The following is a 24,680-nucleotide window of genomic DNA, read 5'->3' as shown; positions in this document are numbered from 1 at the left end:
CCATGACACAGATCTTACAGCAGCTGGGCGTGGCAGTCCCTTGGAAAGGCAAATGTCCCGCCCCTTTCCCAGCAGTCTGGCTGAGCAGTTTCAAGCCCTGGAAACAACAAAGACCTCTCTGCTGCTGCACTTCTGGGAATTTGCCGAAGGAAAGGATCCTAAAAGCAGAACAGGAAGTCAGGCATGGTGCACACTGCAGTCCTGGAGCCTGGGAGGCTGCGGTAGAGAACTGGTGGAGCTCCAGGCCAGCCTGGGCTACAATCTGAAAGTCAAGCCAGCCTGAGTTGCAGAGTGAGACCCTGCCTGAACAAAACAAAAGCTAAACACTTCAAATATAGAAAAGAAAGAAGAGGGGGAAGGGGGGAGGGAAAAAAGTGTGTGTGTGTGCACACGTGTGTGTGCGTGTGTTGGCACACACTTGTGAACCCAGCAGTTGGGCAGTTGAGGCAGGAGGATCTCAAGTTAAAGGCTAGCTTGGGCTGTATTATGAGACCCCCCTTTTAAAACCAAACCAAACCAAACCAAAACAAAACAAACAAACAAAAAAAAACCCGTAGGACTGGAACTGGGGCTCAGCTGGTAGGCACAAAGCCCAGCTGAATCCTCACTGTCACATAAACCCAGTGTGGTGTGGAATGTCACACCTGCACTTAGCAGGGGAGGCCAATTCAGGAATTCAGCAACGTCCTCAGCTACTTATGGAGCGTGAGGGTAGCCTGGGCTATATAAACAAAAATAGAAACAACAAATCTCAAAATAAGCAAAGAAAACAAAGCCAACAGCCCCCAAGTGACTGTGGTTGGTGACATCCATGAGCAATGCTCTGTGGGTAACAGTCACCCTGGTGCTGAGCCTGCCGTGCTCAGCTGTGGGCAGGGAGCTCTGTGGATTTCCCTAACCTTCAGTGATGGTGTGGAGGGCCAGCTGGGACTCTGGTGCTACTTCCAGGGGAACCTGGTCAGGTTTTGAGAATGAAGGCTTTTCTTAGCCCACTGCCTGGAAAGGAAATGGAGATGCTGTGAACTTTTCTCACAGTCTTTTCCAGAGATGGAGGCAGGCAAGAATGTTTCTATTTTTCTGAAAACCTTAAAAACAGGCTTTCCTTCCTTGCAAAAACAACACATACTCATTGCTTAAAACAAAAAGCATACAGAATCCTGTGCTGTCTGCCAGGCAGACACCCTCCTGCCTATCCCAGGAAACCATTCCCAGCTTATTCCTGTTTTCTCTTTTAGATAGTTTGCATCCACATTTTACAAACGAATGTTTTTTTTTTTTTTTCTTGAGTTGCAAGCCACACCGGGAAGAACAGCTTTTACATTGTAACCCAGTATGCACAGCTTTGTATGTAAGTAAAGCAGAAGTTTTAGGCAGTGATGATACTCGGGACACCAGTGGGCATCTGGGCATCTCCAAGTCTATTGTTTCTGTTTGCAGAGAAGGGCACTGCTTTTCCCCAGGGCCCGGAGATGCCATGGCCCAGCACTGTGTGACCCGCAGAGATAGCTGCTAGATGCTGACTCCTTGTTCCTTTTTTTCCAACTAGGCTTTGTCTGTGGGACTCAGCAGGCAGCCACTTCTCCTAGCATTTCCATGGATAGCCTGGGTAGGCCCTAGCCTCCTCCCAGGGCAGCAGAACATCTCACATGGAAGGTGGGCAGCCTCTGTCTCTTCTTTCTTCCCAAACTGTCCACAGACGTCCCCGTGATAATACACACACATACACATAAATAACACTACCTCACACAGGACTAGGGATGTGGCTCAGTTCACAGAATGGTTGCCTTATGTGCACAAGGCCCTGGTTCAGTCCCCAGTACCACTTAAACCATGCCTGGTAGCACACTCCTGTAATCTCAGCACTCAGAGGAAGCGCAGGGAAGAGGCTCAGAATTTCAAACTCATCCTCAGTTACATATGTAAACTCCAGTCTTCAGCACACACATGCACAGAAAGGCAAGACACCTGGGCCATGTCCAGTCAGCTGGGTGACTGCGCGTGCCTCCGGGCTGGCCCCGGGACTCTGCTGAAAACCACACACCCTGGTTTTGAACGGACTCAGGCCCAGCTCATTTCTTCTTTCTCCTCCTTGATTCCTCTTTTGTTACTTGAGAGCTTTGGGGAAGTGACTCTTGGCAGCAGATGCTTTCCCACCAGGGAGCAGAAGTGACTTCTGATGCACACGCACCACACTGGGACCAGCAAGGGCCCAGAGGCTGCAGGAAATGAGTGGACACTTTGCCTGGGGGCTCCTGGCTTCAGAGCCTGCTCCTCATATATAAGCAATATTTTTACACTTCCTGCCCAGAGAGGAGCCTATCTGGACTCTAGCCTAGCCTTTGCACTTACTGGCTGTGTGACTGTGGGCAAGCAGCTTGGCTTCAAGGAGTTCTGGTTGCCTCAGACAGGGAATAATGATAGGTCCTGCCTCTTTCTTATGAGGACTAAGAGAATTAGTAGAATATGAAGCAGACCCTTGGCTGTATGTTTGCAGCTATTATTATTTTAAATGTTTAATTTCTGTTTGTTTGTTTGTTTGTTTGTTTGTTTGTTTGTTTTTCAAGACAGGGTTTCTCTGTATAGCCCTGGCTGTCCTGGAACTCACTCTGTAGACCAGGCTGGCCTCGAACTCAGAAATCTGCCTGCCTCTGCCTCCCGAGTGCTGGGATTAAAGGTGTGTGCCACCAATGCCCGGCTAAATGTTTAATTTCTCCTATTTATGTGTATGACTGCCTGCATGTATGTATGTGTACCAAGTATGCTCAAGGAGGTTAGAAGAGGACATCCGAGCCAGGAGTGGGAGGCATAATTCAACCCGATCACATTCACTTCCCAGTCCTCCCAGGTCCATTCTCCACTCTTGTGACCTCCCCAAAAACAAAAGAAAAGGGGGAGGAGGAAGAGGAGGAGGAGGAGGAGGAGGAGGAGGAGGAGGAGGAGGAGGAGAAGGAGGAGGAGAAGAAGAAGAAGAAGAAGAAGAAGAAGAAGAAGAAGAAGAAGAAGAAGAAGAAGAAGAAGAAGAAGAAGAAGAAGAAGAAGTCCTCCAATTTGTGTTGCCCATTTACTCAGTGGAGCATGGCCAAATTTCCAGTGGGCAAACTAAAGTCCTTCCCCACCTGCACCCTTTTGCCCCGGCTACCAGAAGCCATCAACCATGAAGAACTACACTTCAGCATCTCTATCACAGTTTTAAGAGTTCTCTCAATGGCTTCCTGTCCAGACTATTTCTTTTTAGGGATGGAGGTGGTGGTGGGGGGGGGGGGAGGTTGTCATAGAAGCCATCAATATCTCTCATTCTCAACTGTAAAAGAAGTGTCCTTGACCTTTCCATTCGGCAGCAGCATGGGTCATGGACTTTCACATAGTTTCTGGCTACAGCACGGTCCATGGACATCAACACTGCTTCTAGCAGGGCACAGACCACAGATATCCACACGGTCTCCAGTTGCAGCACGGGCCATGGACATCGGCATGGATTCAAGTGGCAACACAGACCACAGACATCCACACAACCACAGAGGTCCACACAGCCTATGGCAACAACCTGGGCCACAGACATCAACAAGACCCTTGGCCACAGTGCTGGCCACTGACACATCATGGCCCTTGGTGGCATCACAGACCACAGACATCCACATGAACCCTGGGCGTCAGCACAGTCTGACAGCAGTTTTAACCACAGACACCAGCACATCCCTGGCTGTAGCCTGGATAACAGACACCAACATGGTCTCTGGGGGTAGCAGGGACAATGGAGGGCACACACCTTTAACTGCAGTACTTGGGAGGCAGTGGCAGGGAGATCTCTGAGCCTGAGGCCAGCCTGGTCTACGAAACAAGTTCCAGGACAGCCAGGACTACACAGAGAAACCCTATTCTGAAAAACCAAACCAAACCAAACCAAACCAAAACAAACCAAACCAAACCAAACCAAAACAAAACAAAACAACAACAACAAAAAAAAACCCACAAACAACAACAACAACAACACAAATGAAGGGGAAACTTCCAGTTTCTTTGGAAAGTTAGTTGTGCCGAATGGTGCTTTGCTGGGGCAGACATGTGAAGGAATGTTTTGCTGAAGCAGATACTGGAGAAAAGATGTTTCGCTAAAGCAAGCATGTGAAAGGGCAAGTGATCAAGGACTCTTTGCTAAGACATGCGTGTATGGGCTCACCTTACATTGCATTGCTGAGCACCGTTTCTTGTGACTCCATAGAGAGAAATGCACCACAAAACTTCTGGTGGTGTGTGGGCAACTTCTTGCTGCTTCTATGGACTTGGACTTTGTCAGAGTGATGTCAGCTGGTACAGACTCACATGGAGTCTTGCTAAGACAGACTCGTGGTGAGACAAGACTTGTGGGAGGACACGTGATGTTTGGACGGAATATAAATAGGGCTCAGTAGATAGTAACGGGGGAAGAGGAGCTTGCATAGCTAGCTTTGCAATGCTTTTTGGTCTCGAGTCTTCATCTTTGCTGATCTTCACTTCGTTGAGAGAGGCACAGCAAAGAGCTTCTCCTGGCATCCCTGCTGGTCTTGGTTGTGCCTGCCGGACTCATGTCAACTCTGTTGAGGCCTGGCTGTTTCTGCTAGGTCATGCCACTGCTGCTGATTTGTGTTTGATATCCTGACACTACTGGACTGAACTGCTGGTATATCTGTGAAGTGTTTGTGAGTGGATCAAACTGCCGATGCTGATTTCTGAGGACCAAACTGTTAATTTCCTGACAATGCAGATTGGATTTGCTCCAAAGAACAATTTCTAAACAGGTTCACTTCCCCGTATCCTAATAAACTTTCTTTTCCATTACCTTGGGTAGGTGGTGGGCTAGAAGAGAGGTTAAAGCATTTAAGAACCTTTATTAAAAATAGGGTTTGAAAATGAAATCTAACCTTAACAAATAAATAAGCCACACAAGCAGAAGGAGCCTATTTAATGGGTAGATGCTCATCCAGCATGTATAAAGCATGGTGATGAGGACAGTAAGGAAACAGGATGCTGGTCCACGGGAAGCAGGGTGCTGGTCCACAGGAAGCAGGGTGCTGGTCCACAGGAAAAAGGATGTTGGTCCACAGGAAGCAGGATGCTGGTCCACAGGAAGCAGGGTGCTGGTCCACGGGAAGCAGGGTGCTGGTCCACGGGAAGCAGGGTGCTGGTCCACGGGAAGCAGGGTGCTGGTCCACGGGAAGCAGGGTGCTGGTCCACGGGAAGCAGGATGTTGGTCCACGGGAAGCAGGATGCTGGTCCACAGGAAAAAGGATGCTGGTCCACAGGAAAAAGGATGCTGGTCCACAGGAAAAAGGATGCTGGTCCACAGCTCTCTATTGTGGAGAAACTGAGTCATGAGGTAGGGGAGGTGGGTGATTTCCTTGGCTGGGATCATTTTCTTTTTTGAGGCAGGATTATAAAGGACATTTAATAAGAAAGATGTCTCTGGGGCCAAGGATGTACTTAGTATATTGCTTGCCCAAATTTGCAGGAAGCCCTGGGCTCCATCGGTAGAGCACTAGTTGGATATAGTAGCACTTGCTTGTAATCTGAGACTTTTGTTGTGGACATCTCCAAGAACAAAGTCACGGAAGACTGACACCTCAGATACTAGGCACTGTGCTGCCAGGACCCTCTGTCTCTCGTCCCTTCCCTACTTCACAGCCCTGGACAGGAGAGATTCCACAATGGCTGAGAAATTGACCCACAGGGAGACTGACATGAGACAGCTGGAGACCATCTTCCATGCCCCCTACTCTTAGTTCTAGGACCACTTCCTAAGTCCACAAGAGGCACACCCTGCCCCAGGAGGTGAGGCAATCCAAGGCTTTCCATTGCTTGTCCCCACCTGAGCTTCTCTAGGCTTCTGAAATAGAAAGTGGCCTTGAACCTCCCATTGCAGGTGCCCCTGAGTTAATGGGCAAACACTGGCACTTAGGGTCAAATTCCAAGAAGCACAATGTGACGTGGCCAAGCCAGGTACACTACAGAGACAGCCCTAGGATGAATGTCCCTCTGTAATCCTGACTTGGAGCTGTCCTGGAGAGACTGAGCTCATGGAGACCCAAGCATGCTGAGGTATGCTCTCAACTCCTGCCTGCCGTTGACCTCAGCACCCCGGCCCCTTCCTGAGCCCCAGCTATAGAGCAATGGAACTGGACTAGCTAGTGCTTGACTCCCATATGCCAAACTGCTTCCTCTGTTCTGTAGGTTGGGACTATAGGTGAGATAGCATTGCACGGAAAGGTCCTGCGGTCACATGCTCCAACAGTCAAAGGTCTGAACTGTCTAGAAAGCTCAGATAAGCCTTCCACAAGCTGGTGGCTGAGTATAAATTGGAAGTCAAGCAGCCTGGGTTTAAATCCTACTACTAACATGTAGTAACTGTATGGCCCTTGACACTTTGCCTAACCTCTTTGACCTTCAACTGCTAAATCTAAATCTGTAAAGGAGTCATTTCCCTTGTAGGGTTATTGAGACAGCAGTGTGGTGTGGTGGACCATGTGACTGTTTATGAAATAAACATGGCTCTGAGTCATGCTTCATCCCTCCCCCACCCCAAGCTTGCTCCCCTTGCAGATTGAAGTTCAGCTGGACTAGGGGATGGGTGGTTCCTGGAAGCTACAGGAGGAACCAGCTGATGACCGTAAGGTCACACAGCCCTGTTTAGTTGCTTATGTTTTGCTCTGCCGGGGGTGCAAGCCAGGCCTTAAAGTGCAAGGCAAGTGATTCCTGCTGTGTACCCCAGCCCATCTTCAGTATTGATTTGGGATCTTCCTTCCCTAATTCAAACCAGAATATCAGAACTCCTATCTAGGTTAGTTAGACATTGTGTTGACTTTCAGTCAATCTTGACACAAGCCAGGGTCATTTGAAAAGACGGACTCTTGAGATGCCAAAGCTTTTAAGTTCAGACCTCATTTTAGAGAACCTGACCTAAGTTTGAACTCAGGTTAAACTAACAGGCTGGTCCCTAGCATTAGTTTCCAAGTTGCCCCCCAACAAAACCTGAACCTAGCTCCAGTCTCTAAGCTAATCCCCAACAAGACCAGAGATTCTAGGTTATACCCCCAACAAGACCAGTGTCTCCAGGTTATTCCCCCAACGAACCTGCACCCCAGGTTACAAGCCCACCCCTTGCCTAACAACCACCAATGCAGAGAGGAGCAGAAGTTAAGTTTATGATATGACTCCCAGCACCAGTCACTTGTGTTAAAGGCCACAGTAGCTTTCCAATTAGATGCTTGCACACATACTCCCTGCTTGCTGCTTACTATAAAGCCTTGCCTAGATAGACATTCAGGGCTTCACCACCACCCAAACCATCCTGCATGATGGTGGTGCATTGGGGGGCCAAACTAGCTTGAATAGAATAAAGACCCTGCTGTGAGTTGCATCTGATTGACTCCTGTGTGTGTTTTTGGGGATCACTAATATTTCCCTGGTGCAACACTCTCAGTGGGGAAAATGGCTCCACAACATTGGCCCTGCGGGTAAGCCTGTGGGGCGTTTTCTTCATTGATATTTGATGTGGGGGGCCCAGCAGTGCTGTCCCTGGGCAGGTGGTCCTGGGTTGTACAGAAAAGCAGGCTGAGCAAGCTACAAAAGCAAGCCAGTAAACAATGGCCCTCCATGGCCTTTGCTTCAGTTCCTGCCTCCGGGTTCCTGCCTTGTGTTCCTGCCTTGACTTTTCTTCCTGAGGGACTGTAAGGCAGAAGATGGAAGAAACCCTTTCCTCCTTAAGTTGCTTTTGGTCATGGGTTTATGACAGCTGTAGAAACTAGGACAAAGATATTTGCTGTTCCTCTCACCCTTGTCCCTGACATAGTAGTGAATAGGGCTCAAGATGCATCAGCAGTGGAGATGACATTAGCAGTGGAGTGGGGCAGAGGAGAGACAGGGAGGGGGGAGGGGGACAGAGGAGAGATGGGGGGGGGGATGGAATTTGAAGAATCATCTCACCCCACCTGGCTCAATCCGTATCCCCAGCCACCTCCTTGCTGTGTGTCCCAGGTATGGTGCTTGACTTCTCTGGGCCTTTCCCCCTCTCATTTGTATAAAGGTAGATTGCCGAAGGGAGATGAGCTCATACCTCTTTCCCTCCCTGCTTCCCTGCTCCCTAATTTCTCTTCTGTTAGAGGCTCATACTGTATCCTGTGATTTGGCTATGGTTTTTTTTTTTCCTTCTGTTTTTAAAAATAGAAACAGAGGCAAGTCTGTGGCCAGGCCAGGATCTCTGGGTGCCACTGCTTCCTTCTGGCCCCAAGCTCACCCGGTTTCAGCCCTGTCTGCAACAAGAGAAGAGACTGCACAGGGTCACAGCCTGTAGGCTCTCCCTTGAAAGCATAGAGTTCCCCTAACCTCTTCAGTGTCACAGGCTTCCTGCTGGGCTTTCAAACCCAGAGCTTAGAGCTCCAGGTCCTGAGAACTCAAGCTGTGTCACTCAAAGTCACAGTTGCATGTGCTAGTAAGAGGAAGTGCTGAGCCTCCATCCCGAGGCTTACGGTTCCAGGCCCAGAGCCCTGCCACTGGAGGAAGGTTGCTCCAGGCTTTTCCCCCATTTTGGGTTTTGTTCTTGGGTATCAGGGGTCTCCTTCTACTGACCAAGGCTTGTGGCTCTCTCCTTCCTCTTCTCTCCTTGATCTGAATGCTTCAGCTCTCCTTTGCTTAGAAGAAAGTTGCAGTTCCTGGAAAGGAGCTGGCATGCCCGCCCTTCGGAAGGCATTTAGGATGTGGAGACTGCAATGGGCAGAGCAGGGTTTCAGAACTAAAGAGAAACTTCACTAGGACAATTACATCATCCTGAATAGAAGAGATCTGCTGGAGGAGAGAGGGCCCTTTTTTCTCAAATCCAGAGGACAGAGAGGGTTCTGATTTACATTGTTTCAGAGGAGTTGCCAAGGTTCACACCACACCTTGTGGTCTAGCCTGGCCTACATGCCGGAGACAGTGAGGCAGACAATAGGTGGGACTGTAAACCTGTGGCCCCAATGTCACAACATCCTATATTCGTTTGTTTGTTTTTGTTTTTTGAGACAGGGTTTCTCTGTGTTGTAGTCCTGGCTAGTCTTGACTCTTAGAGATCCAACTGCCTCTTCCTCCCACACGGAGGACCTTTGTATTCGCGTCCTCGCCCAGCTTGCATCCTATGTTTTTTATTTTTAATCAACTCTGTGTCCCAGAGAGAGGGGGGAGAACTGCTGGGGCTTGGTCTGACCTCTAGGTTGGAAGGAGGGAGAGAGGGAGGGAGGCAGAGAGAGAAGGAAGGAGGTTGCAAGGAAGGAAGAAAGGCTTACCATCTAGTATCTTGCTGCTGCTGGGCGGGTCTGAGGCTTTTCTGGGTTTTGTGCAATGAGCTCAGCCCTTGTCGTCTATGATAAAGACTGTGTGTGGTAGAGAGAGAAGAATGAACTCTTCTTTCACCACAGAGACGAACAGGGTGGGGTTCAGTATGTTAGATTGCAGACCCCTCTAGCTGCCCCTCTCCCTTTCCTAGAAACCAAGCTATGCGTCCCTGAAGTAGCCCAATGTGTCTTGTCTTCTTGCTGAGGTCTCCCAGCCCCTCTCCCTTGAAGGTTCCCCGTCAGGCAGATTTTGTTGTGCTAAATCACATGGTGTGCAATTTTCCACCAACCCCAGAAAACTTAGAAGCCCCCTTTATTTGAGGCATGTCTCTGAACTTTCTGTCTCCTCCTAGGTCCCCTGTCAGGCTGCCCCACAATGACTATTTTTTTTCCCTTTTCAAGTAAGCGATCACTAATGTTCTCTCACTGCAATGGCCCTGTTGTTGTTTTGTGTGTTTTGAGCAGGCACTCATGTAGCCCAGGCTAGCCTCACAGCTCTATGTGGTGGAGACTGAGCTTCCCCTCCTCTTGCCGTTGTCTCCCAAGTGCACCAGCATGCCAGGTTATATTTTATTTTATTTTATTTTAGTGCCTGTTTGTGTTCCCACATGCATGTAGGTACCTGTGGAGTCCAAAAGAGGGCGTCAGATCCCCGGAGCTCTCTGACCTGGATGCTGGGAACTTCACTTGCATTCTCTGGAAAAGCAGCAAGTTCTTTTTACAGCGGAACCCCTTCTCCAGCCCCCAGGCGATTACAGAACATATTTTATTCATCCTCATTCTCTTTCCTTCTCTAGCCCCATCCTTCCCACGTGTGCGCATGTACGCGGGCCACTTTCAGCAGTTGCTTCTCTTCTCCGACTGTGTAGGTCCCGGGCATTGAATTCAGGCTGTCAGTTAGGTTTGGAATAAGTGCCGTCTGGCTAACCCTGTATCCCTTTCTCTGGTAGATTTTTGTTTTGTTTTCTGGCTTTTCTGATGCTCGTGTTTGGAGCCGGAAGGGTGTTATAGTTCTCAGGCTTCGGTGCTGCGGGTCACCCACAGTCACTGTGCGGGGTTGTTTCCAGCAGCTGTGTTTCTTTTTTGGAAACAGAGTCTTACTATGTCGCCCTGGTTAGCCTGAAACTTGCTATGTTGACCAGGCTGACCTCAAATCACAAAAGCGCCCTGCCGCTTGTGCTGGAACTGAACTCACATTGTCAGGCTTGGCAGCAAGCACCTTTATCCTCTGAGCCCTCTCATCAGCCCTATTTTTGTTATTTTCAGACAAACAATTTATGTTTGCTTATAAAACATCAGAAAATACAAAAAATTCTTTGATTATGTTACATGGGTACAACTATTTATTGTGTCCTTTATTCTTAGAAAGTTTGAGAATTTTTTCCAGATGTTTCTGTGTACTTCCCCCTCCCAGATGTGTATTGTATAATTTTTATTTAAAACAAAAAAAGGTGAAGCAGAATTGTGCTGCATTCTGTTAGGAATCAGTGTCTGTCCGCTGCCTGCCACTGCCATTTCTACAATCCCAGAGAAGATGGCTTTCTTTCTCATCCCTAGGAATCTCAAGGTTCTGTCTTTTGGCCTCTCTTGCTGTATCATGTTGGATCATGGGCTTGCTCTTTTAAGACTGGTCACTCTAAATGGCCAGATCCTACATTCTGAAGGAACCAGTCCGTGTCCTCCAATTCCACAGGCCAGACAGAGAGTTAAGTCATGCTATGTTGTTGGAAATTGGTTCTAATACTTTGATTCAATTGAGAATCTGCATGTCCAAATGCTGAAGGTTCTTGTCCCCAGTTGGTTTTTGATCCATCACTAAAGATATCAACGGTCAATGGTTGGGCATGGGGCAGGATACTTAAGAGTTGTGTGGTTAGGACGCAGAGAAGAAGGGATTAGAATTCCTATGACTTAGAGTCAAAGAATGGGTCGTAGGAGTGACAGGAGATAAAGCTAACCAGCCATGTGTGACTTTGAGTAAGTGGCCACTGGCCTTGGGTAGCAGGGGAAGGCTAAGGAGTGACAGTCTTTGAGGTAGCCAAGGCATTTAATAATAAGCTAGTGTGTGTGTGTGTGTGTGTCTTTCATTCTCATATCCAAAGACAGCTCCTAGGCAGGTACAGTATAATCTGCCAGGAGCCAAAGTGGTGTAGCAAAACTCACCGCAACACTATGTGGCTTTGTAGCCCTTAGTTTATGGTCCTAACTACGTTCTTCACACTTCCTGTCAGAAGGTCTATGCATGTTGAAATAAATCATGTGCTATGGGACTTCCCACCAACCCCTGAAAAGATATAAGGGTCCCAAATGTCTTTTATTTAGGGGATGTCTTAGTCACTGTTCTATTTCTGTGAAGAGACACCGTGACCAAGGCTGCTCTTGTGAAAGAAAGCATTATACTGGGGCTGGCTTACACTTTCAGAGGCTTAGTACATTATCAGCATGGTGGAAGCGTGGTGTTTGAAACCTCAAAGCCCATCCCCAATGACTTCCCCAGCAAGGCCACACCTCCTAACCCCTTTTCAAAGTGTCAGGTCTTAGTGACCAAGCAGTCAAATATATGAACCTCTGGGGGTCATTCTTAGTCAAACCACCACAGGGTTGCTGGTCATCCTCCATGACACTCTTCTCCAGGTTCCTTGTCCCCTTCCACAGGCATCATCCTAATGTGATGTACTGTCCCTTTCGAAGGCTCTCCCACATCAAGGCCTGATGATGGCGGTCATGATGTCAAGTTTCTGTCTTTTGGTGTTTTGTTTTGTGGTTTTGTTTTTCGAGACAGGGTTTCTCTGTATAGCCCTGGCTGTCCTGGAACTCACTCTGTAGACCAGGCTGGCCTCGAACTCAGAAAGGTTTCTGTCTTTTAATAAAGCACACTTCTGGGGGCTGGAGAGGTGGCTCAGCAGTTAAGAGCACTGACTGCTCTTCCAGAGGTCCTGAGTTCAATTCCCAGCAACTACATGGTGGCTCACAACCATCTGTAATGGGATCTGATGCCCTCTTCTGGTGTGTCTGAAGACAGCTACAGTGTACTCACATAAAATAAATAAATAAATTTTTTAAGTGCACTTCTGAGGTAGGGGCTTGTGCCAGCTCTTTCCTGCTTGCTCTCCTCTTGTCTAAACCCCTTATTTAGATTTTTAAAGAATTAAGAGGCTGGGGATGTGGTCTAATGGGTAAGTGCTTGTTGTTGGACCATGAGAACTGGTATGTGGACGCCCAACCACAGAGGGAGTGAGGGAAAGGTAGCCACCCACCAGAGCTGAAACAGCAGCTCCAGGGTTTCTGAGAGACCTGTTTCAAAATATCAGGTGTCTTCTTTGATTGTTCTTCATTCCCCCCCCCCCCCCCCCCCCCCGTTAACTTCTGGCTTCTGCACTCACACTCGTGTACACACACAGAGAGAAATAAGCAAAACACACACACACACACTTGCTTTCATGTACATACAAACACTGCACCGACACACATGGAGATAAAGTTGGGTGTGGCAGCAGATGCCTACACCAATACCTTTCGTGAAGAAGAGAAGAACGGAATGAAGGAAGGAAGAAAGAAAAAGGAAGAAAGGAGTCAGTTTACATAGCATAAAATGTAACCTTTTAACTGTCTTTGAGCTCCCCATCAGTGGCACCTAAGCATTCGGCACCGTGCACCCATCACCACTCTAAGCATTCAGCACCGTGCACCCATCACCACTCTAAGCATTCGGCACCGTGCACCCATCACCACTCTAAGCATTCGGCACCGTGCACCCATCACCACTCTAAGCATTCGGCACCGTGCACCCATCACCACTCTAAGCATTCGGCACCGTGCACCCATCACCACTCTAAGCATTCGGCACCGTGCACCCATCACCACTCTAAGCATTCGGCACCGTGCACCCATCACCACTCTAAGCATTCGGCACCGTGCACCCATCACCACTCTGACATCCCTGGCGGTGGCTTCCCCTGCTCCTCCCGATCTTTCTAGCACCAACCAGCCACTAATCTGCTTTGTCCAGGAATTTACCTGCTCTGGGCGCACTTGATGCAAATGAGACCATAGGATAAATGGTCATTGTGTCGGCCTTCTTTCACCCTGCACAGTGTTCCCAAGATCTCCGGGCCATGGTGGCAAGCAACAGTAAATTCTTTTGTTAGGTTTGGATACCTCTTACTCTTTGGCACACACATATGGTACTTTACATATCCACTGATCTGTTGACCACTTGGGTTTTTATTTTCTTCAGCTTTGGTGAACAGCAGGGCCCACAGCAGTCTTGTACAGACTTACACGTTGGAACACTTGTTTTCAGTTGTGTGTGCCACCTGGAATCAGAACAGCAGCTGCACCCTCTCACGTGTACCAGCAGTGCACCAGGGAGAGCATTTCTTCCCTTCCCTTCCAACGTTATTACACATAAGCACACATGCACAGATGCGTGTAGACAGGCCAGAGGCCAATGTCACATGACTTTTTCAATTGTTCTCTGTGTTTATTTTTTTAATTAAAAAAAATTTAAGGGAGAGCTTGAACCCAGTCTGTATCCCAACTACTCGTCCCATACCACACATTAAGCATTTGAGGTACCCATGTTTGGGGAAACCCTAGGAACAGCATGTGAGGAATACAATGGATAAGCCTCACCCAGGGAAAAGCAATTACATGACCATAATATGGTATTTCCTTTGCCAGGTGTGCTCCATTATACTTTTTGGTATAGAATCTCAATTGAACCAAGGCTCTCCAGTTCTGTAGTCTGGCTGCCAGCAAACAACAGGGATCTTCCTATCTCTCCCATCCCAGCACCGAAATTACAGAGGAGGATTTAGGAGGCAGGGCCTATCTGCTAAGGGTGGCCATTGAAGGTTAACTCTATTCCTTGTCTCTGATCACTCCCTCTTCTCCAGCCTGGTCTACTGTAATGTGAGTAGCATCGGCATAGCTTCAGCTGCCATAATCTCAACAGCTTTGCCAAATCTTTCCCACGGAGATGGACTGAAACCCTCTCACACTGTGACCCAAAATAAACCTTTTCTTCCTGCAGCCTTTTCTGTCTGCTACTGTGCTCACATTAAAGCAAGGGGATAAAATGTAAGCCATGCATGGTAACATACACTTTTAGCCTCAGCACTAAGGAGACAGAAGCAAGCAGATCTCTGTGAATTCAAGGCCGGGTGGGGCTACACAGTGAAACACTACTGTGAGCTTGTGTGCGCTCACGTGTGCGTGCACCCCCCCACCCCCCCCACACATGTACGTTGTAAGAATGTTTTTTTTTTTTTGTATGTGTGGGATGAGTTGAGACAGGGTCTCATTGTGTATCTGAGGTTGGCTTCAAACTTCCTATGTCTCTCAGATTAGCCACATTTTTTTTGAGAAACTGTTCAGCCGTAAAATGTGCTGGGCTTGTGGCACTATACTCATTTATGGGCCGCTGGGTATGAACCCTGTTTTCATGCATGCTAATGTTAGCCCTCTAACAGCTGAACTGCAGTCTGGCTAGTTTTTGTTTTTTTGAGACTGGTCTCACTATAAAGCCTTAGCTTGCCTGGAACTGTTTTAGATCAGGCCGATCTTGAATATACGCCTCTACCCTCAGTACTGTTCATCATATAATTTTATTCAAATTATAAACTTTCATCAGCTACATAACATACAAATGTTGTCTCCCATTCTGTAGGTTGTCTTTATGCCTTGACTTTGGTGGAGGTGTAGTTGTGGCTGTTAGAAACAAAGAATAATCTCTCCCCTCCCTCTCCCAGGCCTCGCGGCTCCAGAGTCCGCCTCCCGCCCGACCTTTTGGCCCCGCCTCCGCGCGCCCCGCCTCTCGCCAGCCCACTCAGGTCGTAGCTTCATCCCTACTCCTCCTGCCTCAAGGCTGTTACTCCTCCCCTCCTAGACCCCACCCCATCTGGCCCTTTCCAGCAAGCCACGCCCCGAAACATCTCCGCCCCCGGCTCGCCCTGCCTCCCCGGAGCCCTCCCGGCCCGCGCGCGCGGCCAGAGCAGACCTCCCGGCTCGACTGGCGGCGCGGGCAGCGGTGAGTGCGGCCCTGCTGGGTGCCCGGTGGGGAACACCAGATTCGGGGCGCTGGGCACGGGGCGGCAACAGAGGCGAGGGTCGGGCTTTGCCACCTGCCTAGAGTCCCGGGGCACCGCGCTCTCCTTGGGGGGCGAGCAGGGATGTCGTGGGACCCGGGGTGGCGCGCTCTGGGCGGGATTGAGGGCGAGGGGTCCCAGCAGTGCGGTTGTGTTTGGTTCTCAGTCTCGGACTACCCAGCTTCCGTCCGAACCTCACCAAATGATGCCCCTCGGGCTTATAGGAAAAGGCGCGACTTTCTCTAGTAACCTTTAGTATCTAAGTTGCGATTTGGAGAACGCCCCTGTGTGTACTCTGAAAGCAAAAGCGAATAGAGAAAAAGTAGAGTAACTTTCCAGATGCTCTTTAGCTGTTCCGGGCCCACGCGTCTTTTGCTCTTATCCCTGTGAGTTTCACACGGGTTCCCAGACCGGTGCGAGCGTATCGGAGAGCAGGGGAACTTCAGGATCGCGGAGTCTAGAGCCCAGGCGAAGGAGGACGTGACCCCCGCCTGTCCTGCCAGCCCAGTTCTTACTTCCCAGTGGTTTCCAGGTCCGTGTGGGTCTAGACGGTGCTTTTGATCGTCATTCGGTATCGTGCCCCCAGCTTTCCGTTGAGGTTTAAGAGGAAGAGGTGAGGAGAGCATGGGTGTGTTTTAGAAAGGGTCGTTTGGACATTCCCTACCTAATACTTTGTCGGGTTTGTGCTTCCGGAGAGTGAAGCTGATGTCATTCTCTGTTGGACTGAGCGGTAGTCATTGGGAAATAGTTTGTGGAAGTCACGGGGCTCTCTAAGCTCATCCCCTTTTTGCTGTTTTGAGACGGTCTTAGATAGTCCAGGCTAGCATCCCAACTCCATATGTAGCTGAGGCTGGTCCTGGACTTTTCTGCCTCCACAGTGTTGAAATTACAGGGTTGTGCCACTGAGCCGCTCCTCCAGCCTTTTCTGAATTAAACCGTCCTCCCCTGAGTGAGCTGAAGCTGGTTCAGGGACTCCTGGACTCCATATTGGAGTCCTTTGAAGGAAAATCATTTCTACCACTAGGTGCTTGCCTCCTCTTCTGCCCTCCGCTCCAGCCTTCTCAGATTGGCTCTTTTAAAGTAGAACTAATGCAGAGAGAAAGGAGCTGAGTGGTATCACTAATTCCTCCAGCGATTGGCTTTATCAGTTGGATCAGGATCCAGAGGGTGTGTCGCTTGCCTTGCCTGACCTAGAATAACACCCATACTTCATCTTCTCAGCCAATCCTTGTTCTGCCTTCTAAAGGTGTTCAGGCCAGCTCAGAAATATTTGTTGTAGATCTACTTACTGTGGGAGAGGCCCATTGTCCTCCTTCCTATTCCACTAAAGGCATTAATAATGAATGGTTTTATTCCTGCCTGAAAAAATATCCTTATGATAGTTTACTGAATCAAGTGACACAGTGATTGGTATCAGATCCACCCAGTGTCTTGAGTCTCTAAGATACTAGACTCCCTAGATAGTAGCTCCCTTCCTTTGGCGGATACATTCCTTTGTCCATCAATACTTTTATGGCCTGGCCGTAGGAGGGGAAAGGGCTACCCCTTGTCCTTTGAAAATGCTGAAAAAATGGCTCCTGGCCCTAAGTGGCTTATGCTATGGGCGAAAAGCAGGCGTGCTGTTGAAAAGTTCAGAGCTTAGCTCAGAATCCCAGCTTAGGCAATTGGGAGATGTTCCTAGACAGGGAAAGTTGTATGGGAAAGCTGAGGTCTGAGCACACTGCACATAAGCAGAAAGGTCTCAGCAGAGCTGCAGCAGAGGTGTAGACAAGTGCAGGATGGAACACAGTAAGAGCAAAACCTGCTGAGTGGAAGGGGCTGGCCATAGGCAGTTCCTGCTTTCCTGCCTTCCATTTAACCCAGTCATTCCTACTGATGTCGGCCTCACGCTGAAGTGAGAATGGGCAGAACCCCTCCCCCCACTTCAAGTTTTCCTGCAAATTTCCCTGAAGCTCTGGTGAGGGTGGAAAGTAGGAGGAAGCCCTGGAGTCTTGGCACCAGTCATTTGTATTTTGTTTGTTTTGGCTTTCTGCTGCCATGAAAATGGCCCCGGGAACCAGGTGGCTTATATCCACAGGTAAACAGACCCTGCTCTGTGTGTCGGTCTCTGCCATTTGGCCACCCATGGCTGGCTCTGAACTTGAGTGGTGTTTACCCACTGTGGAATTGGAGTTTGAGGTCAAGTGCTGCTTCTGGGGTCCTCATAACTTTGTTTTATTGTTGAGCATTTCAGTCTGGATAGTGATGACAGCATTAGACTCACTGAGAGTGTCACTTGACTACAGGTCTTTGAGAATTGTGTGTTATTTTGTTAAGTTTGTAGACAAGAAGGTATGGCCCCTGTCTCAACATCCTAAGACTCACATCCAAAATGCCTTCAACAAAAGACACATTAGAACAAAGACATTGAAACACAATTTGTTTGTACACAGATGGTGGGGCTGAAGCCAGTCTTTTTGCTCAATCTTTTTTGTTGTTGTTGTTGTTGTTTTTTGTTTGTTTGTTTGTTTTTTCGAGACAGGGTTTCTCTGTATAGCCCTGGCTGTCCTGGAGCTCACTTTGTAGACCAGGCTGGCCTCGAACTCAGAAATCCGCCTGCCTCTGCCTCCCGAGTGCTGGGATTAAAGGCGTGTGCCACCACACCCGGCTTTGCTCAATCTTTTTGGCCCTCTGTAAATTTCATTCTCCTGGAGATGGGGCAGGACTCCAAGGTTCTAACAGCTATGATCAGGAGAGAGAGAGGTGGCCTTTCCTCCCCCTCTTCCTCTCTTTAAAGCATGTGTATGGGGAGGGCAGAGATTCCTTGCTGCTCTTTCAGAGGACTTGAGTTTGCTACCCACCATCCACGTCAGTCAGGTCAGAACTGCCTGAAACTCGCTCCAGAGGATCTGATGCCATCTTCTGGCCTTTCTGGGCACTGCACTCATGTGCACATACCCACATCTGGACTCATATACCTAATTAAAAATAAAAATGAAACTTAAAGTTTTAGGTGCAGGTGTGTATATGTGGCGCCTAGAGGACAACTTCAGGGCTTTGGGTCATCTTCTGGAGTACTGCCCACCTCCTTTGAAGCAGGATCACTGGCCGGCTAGTGAGTACCAGAGACTGTGGCATCTGTCTCCCCAGTGCTGGGATTACAAGCGTATGCCACCATGTCAAGCTTTTTCTCTAGGTCCCGGAGATTATACTCTGGTCCTTAGGCCAGCACCGTTGTAGCCAGGTGGCTCCTGCAGGGTTCAAGTAATAGCTTCCAGTTATGACAGCCTTGGAAAGCAGTCCAAGTCCTTCACCTGCCCACAGGGAGGGGAGGCGGGAAGACATCAGGGGAGACAGTGCTTCTGAGAGCCAGGCAGTTCCGTTCCTGGTCAGCGTCGCTGATACGATGAGTGTCATCCTGAGCAGTTTCATTGCCTGCGCTCCAGTAGGTTAATCATTCATTGGGCAACAACTATCCACCTATTCCAATCTTTGTAGGGCATTAACTCCCAAGGGGTCAAGCCTAGCAGATGTGTCCAGGCTCTGACCTCATCACTGACACCACTGGAGAACCCTGCAGCCAAGTTACAAAAAAGGATTGTGTTGGGTCTCATTCTCCCTGAGGTGCATCTGGCCTCCAGGACATAGGTTGGATGAACCTGGAAGGCTCCAGAAAACCAGTGGTAGAGAACTTAAGCCATTTGGCTCATGGAGCCTCTTGAGCGACCTAAGTCTCAGAGTTTAGTGTGAGCTGGACATGGCCCCACAGGCCTCTCTCTCATTCCAGCCCTCAGGAAGTTGAGACCAGACTCAAGAAACCAAACTAGCAAACCTACAATAGCAACAGGAAACTTACCATTGACTAACTTAATCCTGATTCCAGTGAAATTTATAGACCATGTTCTGATATTTAAATATGTGTGTGTGTGTGTGTGTGTGTGTGTGTGTGTGTGTGTGTGTGTGCGCGTGCGTGTGCGTGCGCGCGCGCATGCTTTTTGTTATTTTGTTTTTGAGACAAGGTTTTTCTATGTAACCTTGGCTGTTCTGGAACTCACTATGTAGATCAGACTGGCCTTGATCTCAGAGCTTCCCCTGCCTCAGCCTCTGAAGTGCTGGGATTAAAGACATGCACCACCACTGCCAGCTTAAAATATTTAATTAAGAACTACCAGTAGAACAGGCAAGATTGCTCAGACGGAAAAGACACTCGATGCCAAGTCTTATGATTTGAGTTTAACCCTCAAAATCTATGTAAAGGCAGGCGAGACCTGCCTTCCGTAAGTCACCCTATGACCCCCATGCTTGTACTGTGTCATATGTGTATGCATGAGCACATACACACAAACTAAAATATAATCTTAAAATTAAACAGTAGAACCCAGCAGGATTTCAGGAAACGTGGGAGGTGAAATCTGGCATAACTGGAGCAAGCATGCGAAGCGGTGACGGCTTTCTTGGTTGGGTGGTCCTCTCCTCTCCCAGTGAGCCTGTCCTTTTCTTGCTAGCCTGGTTCAGGCTTATTGATGCTGTTCATGGGGGAGACTGGAATGTGGTTTCACGGGATCCGCAGGGAAGTGGTACACGCTGATTGTAGGGCACAGCTCCACTCACTGTGGAAGCGGTTTTAAGTGGTTTTCCAGTCCACAAATCAGTGTAATTTGTACTTGTGCTGTATGTGAACCTTGTGGCAACTTTATCTTTGCCTTGTGGGACACACGAGCCTACAGAAACCACTGAAATTCAGAAGATGGAGTTTGAAAACATTTCTGTGAAATATTTTACCAAGTTACCAAGAACTTCCGAGTCCCCCCCGCCCCCCCCACCGTATGGATCAAGTCTGTCAGGGAGGACAGACACCACCCAGCAAATGCCATTTCTTAAGCCCGAGGGTCTGACAGTGCTCATTTGTCTAGTCTGTCTTTCCTTCTCTGAAGTGTTTCAGGAACACCATTCTTTCTCCTTGTTTGGCCGTCAGTCATCACCAAGTTACATTTCATTGCAGTGATCCAGTTTTTGTATTTTACAGACTGCAGTTAAGAATGTTTAATCTCATGGACGTACAGTTCTAGCTTTAGCACAGCCCCGCTCCTTTAGGCACAGATTACCCTAAGGGACATTTTACTCCCTCTTCCAAGACCTCAAAGCCAGATCCTTTGGCCTTCTCAGCTAGTTTTCTTTCTTGTTTACAAACTAGGCCATTTTCTAAAGCTTGCTTCCATCTGCATGCCAGCTCCTCTCCACCATACTGGAGTCGTTTCTGTGATTTCCATATTTGTGCTACCCAGCCTTGTGTTCCCTTTCCACGGCCAGGGCAGCTGGGCTGTGGGCACATGAGTGGAAATGAAAGTATCTTTTTCTTTCTGGAAGAACTGATTTTAGAGGATTACATTGGTGATAAAAAGGCTGCTTTATCTCTGTGAAGGCCTTGCCCTTTTGGGTGTTGATCTGATACCTAAATCTACTCAGGGGAGCCTGTATTTTGCACAGCATGTACCACCCACATGTGGCTGAGAAGGAAGTGGGGAGAGAGGGGCTGGGAACTGCGTTTAGTTTGGAGGTGCCTTTGAAAACCATTGTTTTGCTGAAATTCGGGATCTCTTCCCTTTTGAGTTTATTTTAAACTTTTTTCTTTCCCTTTTTGAGATGGGTGGTCTCACGTAGCCCAGGTTGGCCTCCTACTCCCCAAGTCTGGCTAAGTTTGAACTCCTAACCCTCCTGGCCTCACCTCTTAAGTGCTGATATTACAGGAATATATCACTAAGCCTTGCTACTTTTAATTTCTTACACGAGTGTGTGTGTGTGTGTGTGTGTGTGTGTGTGCATGTGTATATTCCTGTTTGCTTGTGTTGGGGTACACATGTATGTGGGTGAGTGTGTCCACCCAAAGAAGTTGTCAGATTTCTTTCTCAATTTTAACTATGTTAACTATTGAGTCCTGTGCTGAACCCAGAGTTCCCCATTGGCTAGGCTAGCTAGCCAGCTGCCCCACTCCCCAGCCCCTATGTCTGACTCTGGAATGCTAGGATTACAGGCCTTCTTCACACTTGCATGACAAGTCTCTATCTACTGAGACATCTCTTCAGTCCTTATTCATCTTTTCTTTTCTTTAAAAAAATTATTATTTTAAACAGAGTCTCTCTTTTCTGTAGCCCTGGCTGTCCTAGAACTCACTCTGTAGACCAGGCTGGCCTTGAACTCATTGAGATCCACCTGCCTCTGCCTCCCAAGTGCTGGGATTACAGGTATTAGTCATCCTGTCTGGCCTAAAGAAAATGTCTTTCAAATAAAATTAAATTTTATATTTCGCATATCAGTATTTTGCCTGCGTGTTTGTCTATACACAGCTTGAATGCCTGATGCCCCCATAATCCAGAAGATGATGTCAGGTCCCCTGGAAGTAGAGTTACAGAGTTACTGTTGTGAGCTGCCATGTGGATGCTGGGAATGCAGTTCAGGTGGCTCCTGCCGCAGAGGAGCACAGTGCGGTCCTTGCAGGAACAGAACCTGCCTAGAGCGGGAAGCAGTCAGGGCCCAGGAGGCAGTCATGTGTCATCAAGGCTGTGTGCGGGCAGCCCTGGGAAGTAGGATGAGCCTGGAGAGGATGCTGGGTGCGTGATCCTAAGTCTTTTTTTTTTTTTTATCTGGGGACCCAGACCCTTAGACATATAGTTGAGAAGTAACATCAAAGAGGCAGCTTTGTCAACCGTTACAGCAGCCATTCTCAATCTTTCTATGCTTTGACCTTCTATTTATTTATTAGTTTTTTGGTAATTTTTCGAGACAGGGTTTCTCTGTGTAGCCCTGGCTGTCCTGGAACTCACTCTGTGTAGACCAGTCTGGCCTCAAACTCAGAAATTTGCCTGTCTCTGCCTCCCAAGCGCTGGGATTAAAGGCATGCTCCACCACGCCCTGCATGATCCTAAGTCTTAATAAAGGCCTCATTCCCAAAGCTACCTTAGCTGGTTGCCTACCGCCATTGGAGTTTGTGAGCTGGGCTAGGAAGTAGATATGACTTTCAGCCTCTCAATATTAGGGAGTTGTTAGATACTTACAGGTTTCAGGGACATTGTGGCTGGACCCCTCCATTCTGGTAAACCGACTTGAAAACCCAGGACTCTGATTACTCATGGAGGAATGGGCCTGAGTCCTATCTTTGGCCCTGACGCGGGTCCCAGGATTCTAAACCACTGGGAACACTGGCTAGCTGGATTATCTCTCTCGGGTCTAATGTATTCCAAGTTGACTTTATCTTCCTTCCTCTACCTCCTGAGTTCTGAGATTGAAGATTTTTGCCACTAGGCTAGCTAGGAGGTTCTGATAACAGAGCACGTAACACTGTAGTCCAAACGGGCCTGCCAGTCACTTGGACAGGCGAGTGCCTCAGGAAAAGCTGCTGCTGGTTCTGGGGCAGGCAAGGCAAAGGTGCTTGCTGTACGAACCTTGAGACCCAAGTTTAATACCTGAAACCCACATAGAGTGGAAGTGGAGAGCTGACTCCAGAGAGTTGTCCTCTTAACTCCACACCAATTTCTGTCCCATCCGTGAATATTTAAAAAATAAATTTTAAAAGGTGTTTATTCTAAAGATTTCAGAATACGTTGGGTGTGGTAGCGCACACCTGTGATCCCAGTAGTGGGGTATCTGAGGCAGGAGGACCACTGAGAGTTTAAGACCAGCCTGGTTTATATAGCAAGACTGTTTTAAAATATAAAAATATTAAGAAAGGAAAAAGAATACAAAGCTTGCAGAAGAAGGGTGTGGCCTCCTTGGTCACTGTCAGTCTGTTCTTGTCCAAGGATGCTCTGTCTATGAGAGGTTCTGCTTGCCTTTTGGACTACACTCTGTCTTGTCTGAGTTCTCTTTCATTTTTAAAATGTTTATCTTGTATGTATGTATGTATGTATGTATTATGTATGTGTATGTATGTGTGTGTGTGAGCACATGTGTGTGTAGCTCAGGCTGGTTGCAGATTTCCTAGAATTGTGTGTGCCATAATGCCGGATACTCAGCAGAATAATTTCAAGGGAGATCTTGAGACCCTTGGAGACTAAAGATCCCAATGGCAAGAGCAGATGGCCACTCTGGCTTCTGTCACTCTCAGGAAGTACTACAGGGCAGGAACAGCCTTTCTTCCGCAGGAGGAAATATTTACACATAATTTACACTGACGGAAGAAAAATCACAAGAGAGAGAGGAACAGGCAACATCTAGAAACTTAGACATATTCTCTAGACGTGAGTGCTGGGAGGACAGCCTGTGACAAAGTCCATCCACACATGGTATTGACTTTTGGTCGTCTTTCCTATGCTGTAAATGGAGTCATTCCGGTGAGGAAGTTCCTGGGAGAAGGACAGGACAACCAAGTCCTTCAGAAAGCTCCTGCTGTCTGCTTCCTGGGAAAAGGCAGTCCTGAAACTCTTAAGCCAAAGAATATAGTCTAAAGGCCAAGGATCTGTGCTTTGGGGTTAAGTCTTCCTTTTTATTTATGTGCAATAGTGCCTTAACAGCTGAGCCCTCTTTCCAGCCTGAAATTTTCTTTTTTTCCCCTCTGAGACGTAGCCTCATGTAGCCCAGGTTGGCCTCAGACCGTCTGTGCAGCTAGTTGAGAGTGACTGCACCTACTGAGTATTGGGGTCACAGCAGGTTTCTGGACATCGAACCTATGGTTTCATGCGTGCCAGGCAATCACCCTTCCAACCAAGCTGCTGGGGTCCAGGTCCTTGGAAACGCCATAGCAGCATGTTGGAGGTGGTGGTGGGGCTCTGCTGTGGCCCCTGGAGTAGCAAGGAATGAATAGAACCAAAACCATAGACAGACCCTCTCTTTCCTTTCTCCCCTTCTCTCCATTTCCCATTTCTCCCAGATTTATAGAAAACAGAAAGATTTATGGGGTCAGCTTTAGAAGAAAAGTTATGATACTGTTTTTGGAACTGGAGAGATGGCTCAGGTTAAGAGCACTGGCTATACTCATAGAATATTTGGCAACATCTGGAGGTGTTTTTTATTTTCACAGATGAGGAGAGGGGAGGTACCATGTCTGTGTAGAGTCAGGGATGATGTTAAATGTCCTACAGTGTGGACAGATCCTCAGAGGATCTGATCTCAACATCACCAGTTCTAAAGTTGAGATCTGTGCTTTCAAGCTTCCTTGGTATATGGTTAAAGGGCATAAGGATATGGGGAGCTTTTTTGTTGTGGTGGTGGTCAGACAGTTTTATATATTTAAGATTAACTTCCTCCGCCCTCTCCTGTCTCTTAACTGCTGTAGGCCACA

General features: G+C 48.2%; 1 protein-coding gene across 2 annotated transcripts in view; it reads left to right on the top strand.

The window, feature by feature from the left end:
- Window positions 1-15,293: 15,293 nt before the first annotated feature.
- The window catches only part of Litaf (LPS-induced TN factor), a 33,849-nt gene continuing 24,462 nt past the window's right edge, over window positions 15,294-24,680 (top strand). The window contains exon 1 of one of the 2 annotated variants that reach the window (NM_019980.2): window positions 15,294-15,369. The gene's annotated coding sequence lies outside the window, so the exon portion shown is untranslated. The remainder of the gene's footprint in view (window positions 15,370-24,680) is intronic. The other variant, XM_030249222.1, reaches the window with a different exon arrangement.

The sequence above is a fragment of the Mus musculus genome, chromosome 16, assembly GCF_000001635.26.
Source record: "Mus musculus strain C57BL/6J chromosome 16, GRCm38.p6 C57BL/6J".
Classification (NCBI taxonomy): Eukaryota; Metazoa; Chordata; class Mammalia; order Rodentia; family Muridae; genus Mus; species Mus musculus.
This window is presented reverse-complemented; position numbering and strand designations above follow the sequence as displayed.